This window comes from Rhinolophus sinicus, linkage group LG05, assembly GCF_036562045.2.
Source record: "Rhinolophus sinicus isolate RSC01 linkage group LG05, ASM3656204v1, whole genome shotgun sequence".
In the NCBI taxonomy this organism is placed as follows: Eukaryota; Metazoa; Chordata; class Mammalia; order Chiroptera; family Rhinolophidae; genus Rhinolophus; species Rhinolophus sinicus.
In genome coordinates this window covers 52092964-52108278 of record NC_133755.1, presented here as the reverse complement: position 1 = coordinate 52108278, position 15315 = coordinate 52092964, and the positions used below count along the sequence as shown (strand labels likewise).

General features: G+C 37.5%; 1 protein-coding gene across 2 annotated transcripts in view; it reads left to right on the top strand.

Annotated features, from left to right (window-relative positions):
• The window catches only part of EXOC6B (exocyst complex component 6B), a 626283-nt gene that overhangs the window by 131915 nt on the left and 479053 nt on the right, over window positions 1-15315 (top strand). The gene's annotated exons all lie outside the window — the stretch shown is intronic.

The window sequence follows — 15315 nt, the reverse complement described above, 5'->3', positions numbered from 1 at the left end:
CAAGTGTTTTAATAGTTTCTTGTCATTTTAAGGAAGTCCTTTATGGGAACACATGATTAAAAATGGTGTTTTATTTTCTTAACAGAGGAACCAATTATTTACTAGTGGTTTTTTGTTTTGTTTTGTTTTCTGTTTTTTTTGCTCTGTGCATATTCAGTAAAAATACTGATCTATTATGATGGTTTATGCTGGGGCTTTGAAGAGGTTTTTCTATGTTTTTTTTTTTTTTAATACTATCCTTGACTTTGGATATGATTTGAAGCCCAAAAGTTTTAAGAGTTCTCTTTCTAGTTAATGAGCTTAATTGTACTGCAGATACCTTTGGTTGATTGTTTACTGTGTAAGTGAGATGTCATGTTATGAATATAAATATTTCTGTAATAGCTATTTCTGATATCATTGGGTGTCAATGAAAAAAGGCCTATTGGGAAATTATGATCATAGAAAGTGATTTATTTACCACTTATAAATTAACAAATGTGTTAGACATATTTAGATTTTTTCTTTTAATATTTTCATCTTTAAGTCACGAAAGCCACAGGAATGTCTGGATTTTTTTTTTTTTTTTAATAAGAGAGCAGCATGATTTGCAGTGCTACTTATTCTTTTGAAATTTAAGTCACATTGATTTTATTAAAATCTCTCAGTATACTTTATGATGTAGCCTACAACAATAAATAGAAGATTCAGTTGTTTATGGAAAGTGTTTTTTTGTTCTGTAAGCAACTGTATTCTTGATTAAGTCATTTGTATTTCTTATTCTGGGAGGAAGGAGAGGATAGGTCATATCTGGGTCCTATTTTCAGTTTCAGCTAGCCTTGGTAATCTTCTTTCAGATGTCTGTTGGATTCTGCAAAAGAGGTTTACCTATTGAGAATGCCTTTCCTAAGGGAATGCAAATATTCTTTCCCCCTTTCTTCTTTTTAATTTTGTCAATGTTATACTTTACAAAGTGGAAAGCTTAAAACTAATTGACGATAAATCTGATAAAAATAATCGTATCATGGCTTTTGTTTAGTGATGAAACAAAATTTATCATTGAAAATATACCTTTACATTGCTGGGTGATGTTTTGAGTATAGGAATGAAGGTATCTTATAAAATAAGTCTTTATTGTGGTTGACTATTTTTTCCTAAACTGTCAAATATAGGAGAGTATATGTAAAGCTTCCGTGGAAACTTTCTTTCTTTCTTCTTTTTTTTTTTTTTTTTATTGGGGAAGGGGAACAGGACTTTATTGGGGAACAGTGTGTACTTCCAGGCCTTTTTTCCAAGTCAAGTTGTTGTCCTTTCAGTCTTAGTTGTGGAGGGTGCAGTTCAGCTCCAGGTCCAGTTGCTGTTGCTAGTTGCAGGGGGCACAGCCCACTATCCCTTGTGGGAGTCGAACTGGCAGCCTTGTGGTTGAGAGCCCACTGGCCCATGTGGGAATCGAACTGGCAGCCTTCGGAGTTAGGAGCATGGACTCTAACCACCAGAGCCACCGGGCCAGCCCGGAAACTTCTTTTTTTAAATTTCCTTTTTCTAGGCATCTGCTTGAGAAATTGACTTTATATCTCCTTTTTGGTGAGGGAGAGGATTCCATGAAGACTTTCATTTAATGTGAGATTATTTGGTCTTATCCCGTATTTGTCTCTTGAAATGAAGGCCCAGGGCAGAGAAGCGACTTGCTCAAGTTCAGAAAGCTTTTCAAGGTCAGATCCTGTAGTAGAAGTCAGGTTAGGTTGAGGTGAATTTGTGTACTGTGGCACTCTATCTGTATAAACTATTAGCTGTTAGCTATAGTTTTGTCATATAAAGAAATGATGAAGAAACCTTTTATGAATTCAAGACTCTTAATTAACTGATAACCATTCCTCCAATAAAAATTTCATATCAGTATAGGTCTTATTGCATATGCTATTATCCTATGCTATAGTATATATAAGATCCTTGAATAAAGATACTTACATATTTAAAAATCTTCTGTACCCTGTTTCCCTGAAAATAAGACCTAGCTGGACAATCAGCTCTAATGCATCTTTTGGAGCAAAAATTAATATAAGACCCAGTATTATGTTATATTATATTATATTATTATATTTATTATATTGCATTATATTATACCAGTCTTATATTATAATAAAGTAAGACCAGGTCTTATATTAATTTTTGCTCCAAAAGATGCATTAGAGCTGATTGTCCGGCTAGGTCTTATTTTCGGGGAAACATGAAAATAAGTACCTAAAAAGTAAAGAGAGTCAGAGGGAGAGAAACTACCATGTACTTTGTAGATAGTGTTAAATAAATTCTTGTTTGAATTCATGGATTTTGGAAAAGGAGAGGAAATGGTTTATTTCTAACTTAGGTCAAGCCCCAAATGGTGCTTCTGATGTTTTTCTTCACAGTGCTGATGAAGGGACTCTTTCCATTATGTGACTGTTCCATCTTTAATCTGGCTTTGAAGATTTCTGCAGAAGGGGCAAGACCAAAGTGTATTGCATTTGGAAGAGATTTTCAGGGCTAGGCATGGATGTAGCACATTATCATGTCTATTCACATTTCATTGGCTGGAACCTAGTTACGTGACCATACAGACCTGCAAGGGGGCTGGGAAATGTGATCTCACTCTGTTTCTAAGACGAGAAGGACACAGGTTTGGTGAATAGTAGCTAGTCTCTGGCACAATCTACTCTTCTGATCATCAAATATCTCTTTATTCTTCCTCTCATCCAGAGAACGTACTTTCCCTTCCCTAAGGGAGGCAACCCAGTATCCCATCCAGTCACTATATAAATCTCAAAGTCTAGTATCTTCCGGACATGTTTAGGACTCTCCATCAGATGTGTGTCTTCAGGGGCTGGTGACCACGAACTTGGATGACAAGTTATCTGCACCTGTGTTCCCTCCCACTCCCAATATAAAAGGAAGAAGCAAGAATAGAATAACTACAAGCAAAACTGCCCTTTAGAGAAGGGGAGAATGGGAGACATGCAGTATGCCCTGCTTCATAGCAAATCATGTAATCCTTTGGGGCCAGTATTGGGAAATCTTTCTGCCTTGGCTTTTGGGGAACTTCTTGCTTAGACGTTGACTCCTCGTCCATTGTTTTCCAGGTCTCCTGTCTGCGCCCTGGTTTTTCTCTTTGTTTTTTCTCCATATACTTCTGAAGTGGATGCTGGGGAATATACCTTCCTTCAAAGATTTCTCTCTCTCTTTCACTCTCTCTGCACATCTACATTTGTATCTACAACCACATTTTTATCTCTATGTATCTTTTCACTGCCTGCTTTCTGCTCCTGCAAGTTGAGGGGCCTGAAAGTTGTTTTAAGGCTCTGAATCGTCAAAGGTTTATTTAGTCCAGATTTGTGGGTTTTTGGTATTATAGTCACCTTAAAACTTTGATCTGTTTCTTTCTAACAGGTTCTATAGGGACACCATACCCAATGTTTCTTTCTAACTACAATTTTCAGGAATTTGTTTTTTCCTTCTCCCTTGTTTGGGGAGGTATTGGAGTTGGAGCATAGCCCTTGCCTCGTGTCGCTGTCTTACGTTAATGGCTGTTTTGAGGCTGTATGAAACAGTGGTTGGAAAGACCTTACCTGAATCTAATCTTTGCCTCAGGATCGAGTCACTTTTTTCAACTAGATGTCCTCTTGGGACTTTCTTCCTCAATCCTTTTCTCCTACTGTTTGGGATCTATTAATATATCTGTTCAACTTTCTAACACTCTGAGGCCTGGACTTCTGTTTCCTATAAGTTCAGTTGGCACATCTGCCAATTCTTTTCCGTGCTCATCTCTTTTATATAACACTTTGCTAAAAACAGAGGGTAAATGACAAGATACATGTGACGGTGACTCTCCATTCACTTCTAGGGTGACAGGCCCCGTAGGCACGTGGTGTGCCTTTTCATTTATTGCAGGTTTCAGTTTTACCAGTTGTTTTGCCACAGTGTTACAGGACTCTCCAGGCTTTTGACTTGTGAAATATATGTTCTTGCTGCCGACTGCTTGATCTCTAAACCAATGCCGTTTATTTTGTTTTTTTGTTGTTTTGTTATGGCAGTACCATTCTTCCAACACTAGTTTCTGTTTTCCTTAAATAATGCTGCCTGCTGTAATAGCAAAGCTCAAAAATCGCACCATCGAAGTTTTATTTTTAGTCATATAAAATCCAAAATGGATGTTCTGGTGGGGTGGCTCTTTTCCACGTGCTCATCTTCCAGCTTGTGGCTTCCAAGGTTCCAGCATAGGGAAAAGACAGTAAATAATGAATGCCTGGGGGTTTGTTATGGACCAGGCTGCTAGGTGGTACATATCTCTTCTGCTAACATAACATTGACCATAGCTCACTCGCTGCAAGTGAGGCCTGGAAATAATAGTCTGTGTGACCAGGAGGAAGAGGAAAATATTTAGGAATAGCTAGCTAGTCTGTGCTGCCACCTCTTATTACATAACCTGGAAAAATACATACGTATCTTCCATGTCTATTTTCTTTACAATTTCATATCTTTGACATTCCCCCCGTATGTTTGCCTTCTGATTTACTAATTCAATTTTTAGCATTGTGAATGCTGCCATTAGAACTTTGTCCTTATCATCATTCTTTTAGCAACCAAAGTTTTTGTTTTAAAGAATTTCTTCTTGTCCTTAAAAAACACACAGCCTAAGTACCCTTCTTTAGAATCATATGAGAAAACAGATTGAGGAGTCTTATTTCTGTTGACAGTTGGTCTGGGCTCTTCTAGAAATTATGTATGTGAATATGCCTTTTCTTGGGTGATGTCTCCTTTTTCCTTCTTCTACCCACTGTATCCTGATTTGCTACAGTGACCCATGGGTGGGCTTTGTCCTTAGTACAGTGAAATGATGGAGGCAGTTGGTAAATTGGCTTCTCTTTGCGATACACCAGCCAAAAGAAACTATCAGAAGGGCTCCACAGTAACTAAGCTTTAATGAGCAAATGATTCAAATTTTTATCTGAGATTATGATTTCAAACTGTTTGTTGTCCAATTTTATCAAAAGGTACAATGCAAAAAACACTATTGGCGCATGATCTGAAGGATATGTATTTTATCTATTCCTCTATATTTAATGTGTTATATTGTCTGTGGATAAAGCTTTTTAGTAGGAAGCACTTGCTTTGATTGCATGTGGTAGGCAGAATTCTAAGAAGGCCCCCAGGATTCCTCCCCACTGGTGTGTACATCCTATAAAACCCCCTCCCCAGGAGTGCGTGGGCCTGATCTAATCAGGTGAGTTCCTTTAAAAGAGGGTATGCAGGTCAGATACAGAAATTAGAGAGATTCGAAGTGGCAGCTTTTGCTCTACTGTTTGTCTTGAAGAAACAGACTGCTAAATTTTGGAGGCAACCTCGAGTTGCTGGGAGCTATCCCTGGCTGCCTGCAAGAAAGAAAATGGGGACCTCAGTCTTACAACCATAGGGAACTGAATTCTGCCAAGAACATGAACTAACTTGGAAGAGGACCTTGAGCTCCAGATGAGACCACAGGCCTGGCTGACACCGTGATTTTAGCCTGGTTGAGACCTTGAGCAGAAGACCCCAATATGGAAACTCAGATAATAACTGTGTATGGTTTTAAGCCTCCGAGTTTGTAGTAGTTTGTTACATAGCACTAGAAAACTAATATACACTATTATATTGGCCTTGAATAGAACTACTTTTTACTAAACTGTACATTTTTATTTTGCTCTTGGATCTAGGAAACAGTGGTATAGTCTGGTTTAAAATGGTGTCCAGCTGGAAGTCTCTGAGTCTTCCATCTGTCTTCCAATATACCTGGGAAGCTGAAGAAAAGTAAGAAAATGTACAATTATGGAAAATAGGATAGAAATTCAATCATTTAGCAAAATCTTAGAAGGAATTTAAAAATTGCCCATTGTATTGCTTATTATCATATTGAATTTTAAATTAGCAGTCATGTTTTTATTAAAAAATCTTTCATATTAATATATATATACACACGATATATATGTATATATACACAAAAATTATAGAAAATTTATATATATAAATTATACAAAATTTATAATTTTTGTTTTTTCTTAAACATGGTATTGTATTAAAAGCCTTTAGTGGACCCGCCTGTGGATTCTGCCATGGGAAACAGAGCCATCTTTTTAAATGTTTTTTTTTATGGGGGAATGTTGGAGAACAGTGTGTTTCTCCAGGGCCCATCAGCTCCAAGTCCTTGTCCTTCAATCTAGTTGTGGAGGGTGCAGTTCAGCTCCAAGTCCAGTCGCTGTTTTCAGTCTTAGTTGCAGGGGTTGCAGCTCACTGGTCCATGTGGGAATTGAACCGGCAACCCTGTTGTGCAGAGCTCGCGCTCTATCCAGCTGAGCCATATGGGCGCCCCAGAGCCATCTTTAAAGCAGGTAGAAAAACCCTTGTATCCTGTCTCATTTTCTGTGTTGATCTTCTTTCAGTGTGTTTCCAAAAGACTGGGCATATCTGATTTTGTAATTATCATTTTAGCTTGAAGTGATTTTATAAAAAAATGTCTAAAGAAGTTCTTTGTTAGTTGTCTACCGTTTTCTAGTTTCTTTTGAAATTGATTTCTGTAAGTCACTTATGGAATTGATTTGTGCAGGAGGGAAGTTCTGTATTTCTTATTTTGATTAGTTTGCCTTAGGCTTTGTGGGGCTAAATAACATTTGTAATGTAAACATTCTTAGCTAGGTTGATTTCTGTGTGAGATCCTTTAATGAAGGGAAGGATTTATTTACTTTTAAAATTCTGACTTGGCTTTGCCAAATTGTATGGGTTATATAACTGATGCTTAGGAAAGGAACTGGTTGCCCATAAAAGAAATTGAAGGCTTCCAGGCATTCTTCTTTTAGTAACTGGTTTTAAAGAAACTGACCCTTGGGTGAGATTAGTTGTCACCATGGTCTTTTCCACCCTTGACTTTATTTGGTTAAGTGTTGAGTAGAGCAAAATGTGTTCTTTTATTTATTGTATAGACCATCTTTTGACTTAGAACTGGCAACTAGTTCACACAGGCCTTGTACTGACTGCCAAGTAAAAGCAGTATTGCTGTTGAAACCTCTTTCATGCTGGATGCTATGCAAAACTTCCACAGAATATGACCTTTGGAGTCTAAGAAGTTGCTGTTCGGTTGGCTTAGAGTTCCTGAATTTACTTTATATTCTCTTTTCTTTTTGATGTTGGTATTTATTTCATGCTTTATTTATTCCTTGAATTCAATTTCTTGTGGCATTTTCAGCCTTGAATTAGATCTAATTCTTAAACATTTTTTTCTCCTTGCCTTAAAAAAATTATTTCTATTACATATACTTCCAAAATATTTTGAATCTGATTTTAGTTAAAAGGCACATATATATTAGATGACCACTAAGTTTAAAAGATAAATATCCTTTTACTGGGGAGAGAAGAAAGATAATTTATTCCCTAAATTTGTTTTGAGGACAGTATTGCAGTTTGATTTTGAGGCTTTGTGTTCTTCAGGGTAAACAGAAAGCTATATAGTGTATGTATATATGTGTGTGTATACTAAACATATTTGTTTGTTTTGATTAAGCAAAGCATATTGGCTTATTAGGAGAAATTTTCCTTTTATTCAACTTCAAGAGAAAATTGTCATATGGACTTTCAATATAGTTTGTCAACATGGCTTTGTGGTGGGCTCATCCTAAAATAGATCATTGCTTAGAAAATCTATAGGAAGAGCAGTTATTACAATACTTACACCATTTCTTACAAACATATTTCTTATAAATATATATACTGTGTTTTTCTGAAAATAAGACCTTGCTGGACAATCAGCTCTAATGCGTCTTTTGGAGCAAAAATTAATGTAAGACCCGGTCTTATATTATATAAGACCGGGTCTTATATAAGACCGGTCTTATATAAAATAAGACCGGGTAATTATATTACATTACATTATATTATATTATATTATATTATATTATATTATATTATATTATATTTATTATATTATATTATATCATATTGTACCTGGTCTTATATTACAGTAAAATAAGACTGGGTCTTATATTAATTTTTACTCCAAAAGACGCATTAGAGCTGATTGTCTGGCTAGGTCTTATTTTCGGGGAAACACAGTCTATGTGTGTATATGTGTGTGTGTGTGTGTGTGTGTGTGTGTGTGTGTATATTTCAGTTATTTTATGATGAAATTCTTTTGAGAATATTCCTTTTACTGAGCCTTGGCTTGTGCTGAAGAGCAGTAATACTTAATTTAAAACAACATAGTATCACAAGAATAAACTGATGAGTAGAACAGAGTACAAGTGTAGAATTTGACCCAAATATATCTAAGAATTCAATAAGTGGTAAACGTGGTGTTAAGCAAGAGGCACAGACACACACAAATTAGCATCACACCATACAGTGTAAAGTAAGCTTTCCCTCAGTAAACCTGTGGGCAGAAAGGTCAGCACAGTGCTTGGGGCACCATCCTCCTTTTACTCTGTGGAGGGTTCTAATGGGTTCAGCTTCATTGTACAAACAGCAGGACATATGTCAGGAGAGGGACCCTGGTTGTATCATTTATAGGGAAGTTAGGAAGAGGGCTGAGAACATGTAGTCATGTAGAAATAATATGGATCCTTGCTGCTCAGAGAAATGACTTGGCTGGGACAGTTCTCTCAGTGCCAGTGATATCAGCTAAAGAAACCTAGTATTCTTCTGATGAACTAATAACTCAGTCTTAGTGAACCAGCTCATCGCTAAGCCATGAGACTAGGGAAGGTAGAGAGCCACTAGGGGACATCTCTAGCAGTGGGGAACTCCATTAATGTGATTGTTGCTTTACTTATCTGACTTCCCGACCAATCTGTGTTTTCTGTAAGGACAGAAGTCCTTATCTTTATATCTTCAGCACCTTACTAGCATAGTACTTTGTGACTGTCGATAGTTAATAAATCAATTAATGGCTATATTCTTTGCGTATCTAATTAAATTTAATGTACCTACACCCTGACATTTTTCAGGAAAAAACATCTTTTGTTTTTTAAATGTTCTAAGGTATGTACTCCTTGTTATCAGTTACATTGTTTAAAGTATATGAAAATATCTGAAATTGCTCTTTGAATGGATTTTTGACCGTATCTAAATGTCCTGTGGAGGTGCTAAGAAGTTACCAAATTGACGTCTTGTTAAAGATGGTGGGTTAAATGTATATATTTATATCTTCTATCTCTTCAAACTCATAAAAACAACAGCTAAGGGAATTTTTAAAAAAGTGTGGGCTCCCAAACATAAAGAATACAGGAGAGCAGACGATAGTAACATTTTTTTGGAGGTGTAAAGTAGAAAGAAGTGCGATAATTGTCATAGCATACCCAAGAAAACTAGTTCTAACCCAGTAGTAGAAAGAGCTGAGAACAACCCAATTTTCAGTATTTTGCAGAACCCCCATGTCTTAGAAATTGGCAGCATCAGGTCCGTCTGGGAAAAGGGGGTAAAGTCAATGCCCACACAGAAGGACTGGTGGCATGTCTGTTTCCAAAGCAGTTAGACAACTTGATTTCTTCCCCAGCTATTCCCCAGCAGTCAACTGCCCTCTCCCAACTTTAGCAGAAGACCAGAGGAGAATACACACAAAGTGAGGGCTGGGTTACCAAACTGAACACAGTGAAAGTTTATGTACTAAATATTGAGATTTCTACTGAATCTCACAGCCCTCTTTTCTGATTTGGTTTCCAGAACTTTAATAGCCAGGCTTATTCCCTTCAGATGTGAGATTGGAAGATATTCTAAATAATATGATTAGCCCAAGAGAAATATCCTAAAGATCTATCCACTGGGTAGTCCCCAACAAAATGCACAAGTCAGATAGCTTTGAAGTCCACAGTTGACTAGAGTGATGTACATGCACAGAACTTTCCATCAAGTTTTTAGTCTCCCAATTTAAAATATGAACAGTTAGCTAAGGATCACCAGATCACCAGACATTTGAGAAAAGCTTCTGACATGAACGTTAGAAGTCAGAGCAAACACAGAGAGATTATACAAAAAGTGAAAAACGAAAAAGTCAAAACAAAACAAATGATCATCAATAATAGCATTAGAAAGGTAAGAGAAAATTATTATACATGCAAAAAGCAAGATCAGAATACTACATGAATAGGGACATTTAGAAAACAAAAAGAATGTTTAGAAGTTGAAAATATAAAGCAGAAACCACTAAAGGAGGGTATGAAAAATAAGATTGGAAAAGTCTTCCAGAAAGAAGAGTAAGAAGAATAAGAGATAGACCATGGGAAATAGAAAACATTTAAGGCCCATTAATGGGTCAGTCTAGGAGATCCAGCATTTGAATACTAGACATTCTAGCAAAAGAAAGCAAAGAAAATGAAGGAATTCAATCATGGAAGTAATATAGGAAAATTTTCCAAAATGCTAAGACATGAATTAATACGATTAGAAGACCCACTAAGTGCCCAACGAAAGGGATGAAAATAAACTCACATTAAGGCATGGTATGAAATCTCAGGATCCAGAGGACAAAGAAAATACTAAATGCCTTGAGAGAGAAAAAAGAGGTCACATACAAAAGACTTGGTGTCAAAATTATTTTGGACTTCATTACAGCTGGAAGCTAGCTTCGATATTGGAAGCCAGACTGAAATGGGGCAGTACTATTAAAGTTCTAAGGGAAAATGATTACACGTCTGTATTTCCATATGTAGCTATAATACCAAGCAAGTGTGAGGGTAGAATAAATAAAGATGTTTTCAGTAATGAAAGGCCTCAAAAGTTTACTTCCTATGAACAACAACAAAAGACTCTGAGATATTCAGGACATAGATAGTCCAATAAAGAAGAGAGGCAAATAGACTTTCTAAGATGATGGTTAAGAGAGATAGTTGGTTGACAGTAGAGAGAAGCAGGGCAGAAAGTGCAATGAGCATAGCCTGGAGCATTTTAGAGAAAAGAGATATTCCTAAGAATATATGAGGCTCCTGAAGTAGTAAAATTCCTAAAGACAGAAAGTAGAATGATGGTTTCCAGGGACTGGGGATGGAGAGAATGATAAGTTAGTGTTTAATGAATACAGAGTTTCAGCTGGGGAAGATGAAGAAGTTCTGAAGATGGATGGTGATGATGGTTGGTACAACAATGTGAATGTACCTGGTGCCACAGAACTGTACACTTAAAAATACATACAAAGGAAATTTCATGTTATGTACATTTTATCACAGTAGCACATGTAGCATTCTATGGAGAGATAAAGAGGTAAGCATCAAAAGAGTGATTGTCTTTGGGGAGCAGGATTTGGGGAGAAAGAGAAGAGGAGGAAACTGTTGTTTCTTATAATAAACTCTGTAGAATGATTTGACTGTGTACAGCTTAATTATGTGTAACTTTGCATGAAGACTTGGATAAAATATATTGAACAAAAAATGAAAAGAAATATAAGTCGTCAGATTTGGAATTTATGTATAGCGGACAGGATTTGTTGGTGGACTGGATATGAGGTAGTAAAAATTCTAACTCTCAGGGTATAAAGGAAGAGTTACCCTTATTTTAGGGACTATTTATACTTATCTAGGGCATTATTCAGTTTCTTTTCTGCTTTATGTAGGGCAAATGAGCAGTCTCCATTCCTAAGATTCATAGATGTAACAAGATGGGCTTGGAATTATGTGTTAGATGTAAATTAAATGAAGGTCCATTGAGTTCTCTGTTATAGTATGTGCCTTATTAAAGAAGAGAACAGATAAATTTAGTAGAATAGGCAACAAAGCAAATGTTTTTTATAACGTAAAAATCTTACTTTCCCCTGATTTTTAAAAATAATTAAAAAGAGTTTTCAATTACACTTGACATACACTATTATATTCGTTTCAGGTATACAACATAGTTTTTAGACATTTATATAACTTACGGAGTGATCACCCTGAGAAATCTAGTACCCATCTGACAGCATACATAGTTATTACAATATAATTGACCATATCCCCTGTGCTATACTTTACATCCGCATGACTATTTTGTAACTACCAATTTGTATTTAGTTCCTTCCCCTTTCACCCATCCTCCCAACCTCTCTCACATCTGGGAACCCTCAAAATGTTCTCTGTATCTATGAATTTCTTTCTGTTTTGTTTATTTATTTTGTTCTTTAGATTCCACATGTAAGTGAAATCATATGGCATTTGTCTTGCTTTGTCTAACTTACCCCACTTAGCACAGTATCCTCTAGATCCATTCATGTTGTTGCAGATGGCAAGATTTCATTCTTTTTTTAATGGCTTGAGTAATATTCCATTATCTATCTATCTATCTATCTATCTATCTATCTATCTATCTATCTATCTATCTCTATCTCTATCTATATATCTATCTATATATGCATCTATATATGTATATGTATGTATATATCTGTCACCTCCTCTTTATCCATTCATCCATCGACAGAACCCCAGGCTGCCTCCATATCTTGGCTATTGTAACTAATGCTGCAATGAGCATATGGATGCACAGGTCCCTCTGAAGTAGTGTTTGGGTTTCTTCATATAAATACCCAGAAATGGGTACTGGGTCCTTCTTTGTCTCTTGTTATAGCCTTTTTTAAAAAGTCTGTTTTGTCTGATATAAGTATTGCTACCCCAGCTTTCTTTTGTTTATTTTCATTTTCATGAAATATCTTTTCCATGCCTTTCAGTCTGTGTGAGTCTTTCGATCTAAAGTGAGTCTTGTGTAAGCAGCATATGTGAGGGTTTTGTTTTCTTATCCATTTAGCCACCCTATGTTTTTGATCGGAGCATTTAATCCATTTACATTGAAAATAATTGTTGATAGATATGTAGTTATTGCTATTTTATTCATATTTTTTATTTTGTTTTTTCTTAAGGAAGTCCCTTTAACATTTCTTGTAATACTGGTTTGGTGGTGATGAACTCTTTTTAGCTTTTTCTTGTCTGGGAAGCTCTTTCTTTGTCCTTTGATTCTAAATAATAGCTTTGCTGGGTAAAGTAATCTTGGTTGTAGGTCCTTGAATATATGAATATTTCGTGCCAATCCCTTATGGCCTGCAAAGTTCCTGTTGAGAAATCAACTGATAGTCTTATGGGGGCTCACTGATAAGTTACTACTTGCCTTTCTCTTGCTGCCTTTAGGATTCTCTTTTTGTCTTTAAGCTTTGGCATTTTAATCATGATGTGTCTTGGTGTGGGCCTCTTTGGGTTCTTTTTATTTGGGACTCTCTGTGCTTCCTGCGTGGGCTTGTATGTCTATTTCCTTTACAATGTTAGGGAAGTTTTTTTGTCATTATTTCTTCAAATAGGTTTTCAATTCCTTGTTGTCTCTCTTTTTCTGGTATTGCTATGATGCAAATGTTGGTATGCTTGATGTTCCAGAGGCCCCTTAAACTACCCTCATTTTTTGGGATTCCTTTTTTTTTACTGTCCTAGTTGGGTGTTTTTTACTACCTTAACTTATAAATCACTGATTTGATTCTCTGCTTCATCTCATCTACTGTTGATTCCCTCTAATGTTCTTCATTTTGGTTATTGTATTCTTCATTTCTCACTTGTTCTTTTTTATATTTTCTATCTCCATTTTTATGTTTCCTATCTCTTTGTTGAAGTTCTCACTGAGATCATTTAGCATCCTCAAAACCAGTGTTTTGGACTCTGCATCTGGGAGATTGTCTTCATTTTGTTTAGTTCTTTTTCTGGAGCATTGTTTTGTTATTTCATTTGGGACATGTTTCTTTGTCTCCCCATTTTGGCTGCCTCCCTTTGTTTGTTTCTATGTATTAGGTAGAACTGCTTTGTCTCCCAGTCTTTAGAGTGTCCTTATGTAGTAGGTGTCCTGTGGGGCCCAGTTGCACAATCTCCCTGGTCAGTTGATCCAGGTGCTGCAGATGTGTCTCTTGTGTGGGTTGTGTTTGCCCTCCTGTTGTAGTTAAGCCTTGATTGTTGTTGGCACATCAATGAGAGGGATTGACCCTTGTGCTGATTGGTTGTGAGGACTGTCAGTGACTACAGTGGAGGAACTGTTGTGCAGGGGCTGACTCTATGGAGCAGGATTCTCTTTAGCAGGGCTCTGGTACATGCTTAGTCTGCCCTTTGGGTGTGTCATTTGTGGAGGTGATTGGGTGGTGCTTTGGTGTGGTCTGAAGTGGCTGCCAAGTGTGTTGGTTCTGGGCCTTTTGGGAGGGACTCTTTTGCAGGCCAAGGTCAGCTGCTGCCTATGTCCTGTCTGGGGCCACTTGATAACAGCTACACCATGATCTGCACTTGTGCTGGGCATGGAGGTGCCTGGGAAGGCTAAACTGTAAAATGAGGCTGGCTGCCGCTAGTGCTGGGCTTGGGGCTATTAGCAAGAGGTATGGTGCACGCCAAGGCCAGATGCTGCTTTTTTGGGGTTTGTGAACCTTTGAAATATTTTAGGAAAGTCCTCAGCTTGAGCCAAAATAGGTTGTTTGTATGGCAAAGCCACAGGAAGCTACTTGGGTGGGCCCCCAAGTTAGGTGGGGTCGGGTCTCAGGGAATTACCAGGGTGGGGTGAAAGGTGTTAGCTGGGTTGATGGAGCCTCAGATATGATGCCTGCCTGTGTGTGCACACTGGGTGGGAAGAGGGCTCAACAAAGGAACAATGGCTTCTGCCAACACTTCTGTCTGGGAGAAAGTTATTCCTCTAGCCCTCACTCCAAAACCAGACAATTCAGTTCCTCCCTATATGTCCCTGGTGCCTTTCAAGCCGCTGCCCCAGTGTTGGAGCTCAAAGTGAATGAGTCCTTTAGTAAGTCTGTCCATGGGCCCTTTAAGAGGAACACCTGGGACTCCAGCAGGCCTCTGTCTCACTCAGCCACAATCCCCACTGTTTTTCACAGCCAGAGGTTATGGGGCTTCTCTTCCTGGCACTGGAACTCTGGGCTGGGAGCCTGGTGTGGGGCTGAGATCCCTTGCTCCTTGGGGTGGACTTCCTTAGCTGAGATATCCCTCCTGATTTTTAACTGTCACACTTGGGTGTGGGACCAACCTGTTCTGCATCTCCATCCCTCCTGCCATTCTCAAGGTGATTTCTTCTGTCTGTCCTTAGTTGTAGGACTTCTGTTCAGCTAGACTTCTGGTGATTCTCAGTGACGGTTGTTCTGAAGTTTAGTTGTAGTTTTGATGTGGTCATGAGAGGAGGCGAGCGCAGCATTTGCCTACTCTGCCATCTTGACCAGAAGCCCTAATGTAAAAATCTTCAAAGTAATGATGACGATTGAAAATTTGTGATAATCAGAATGATCTGTTTCCTTTGTCTTGAATTCTTAAGATAAATCTTTACCTGTGTTCAGAAGAGAATATGAGTTCTTCAACCTCTTTT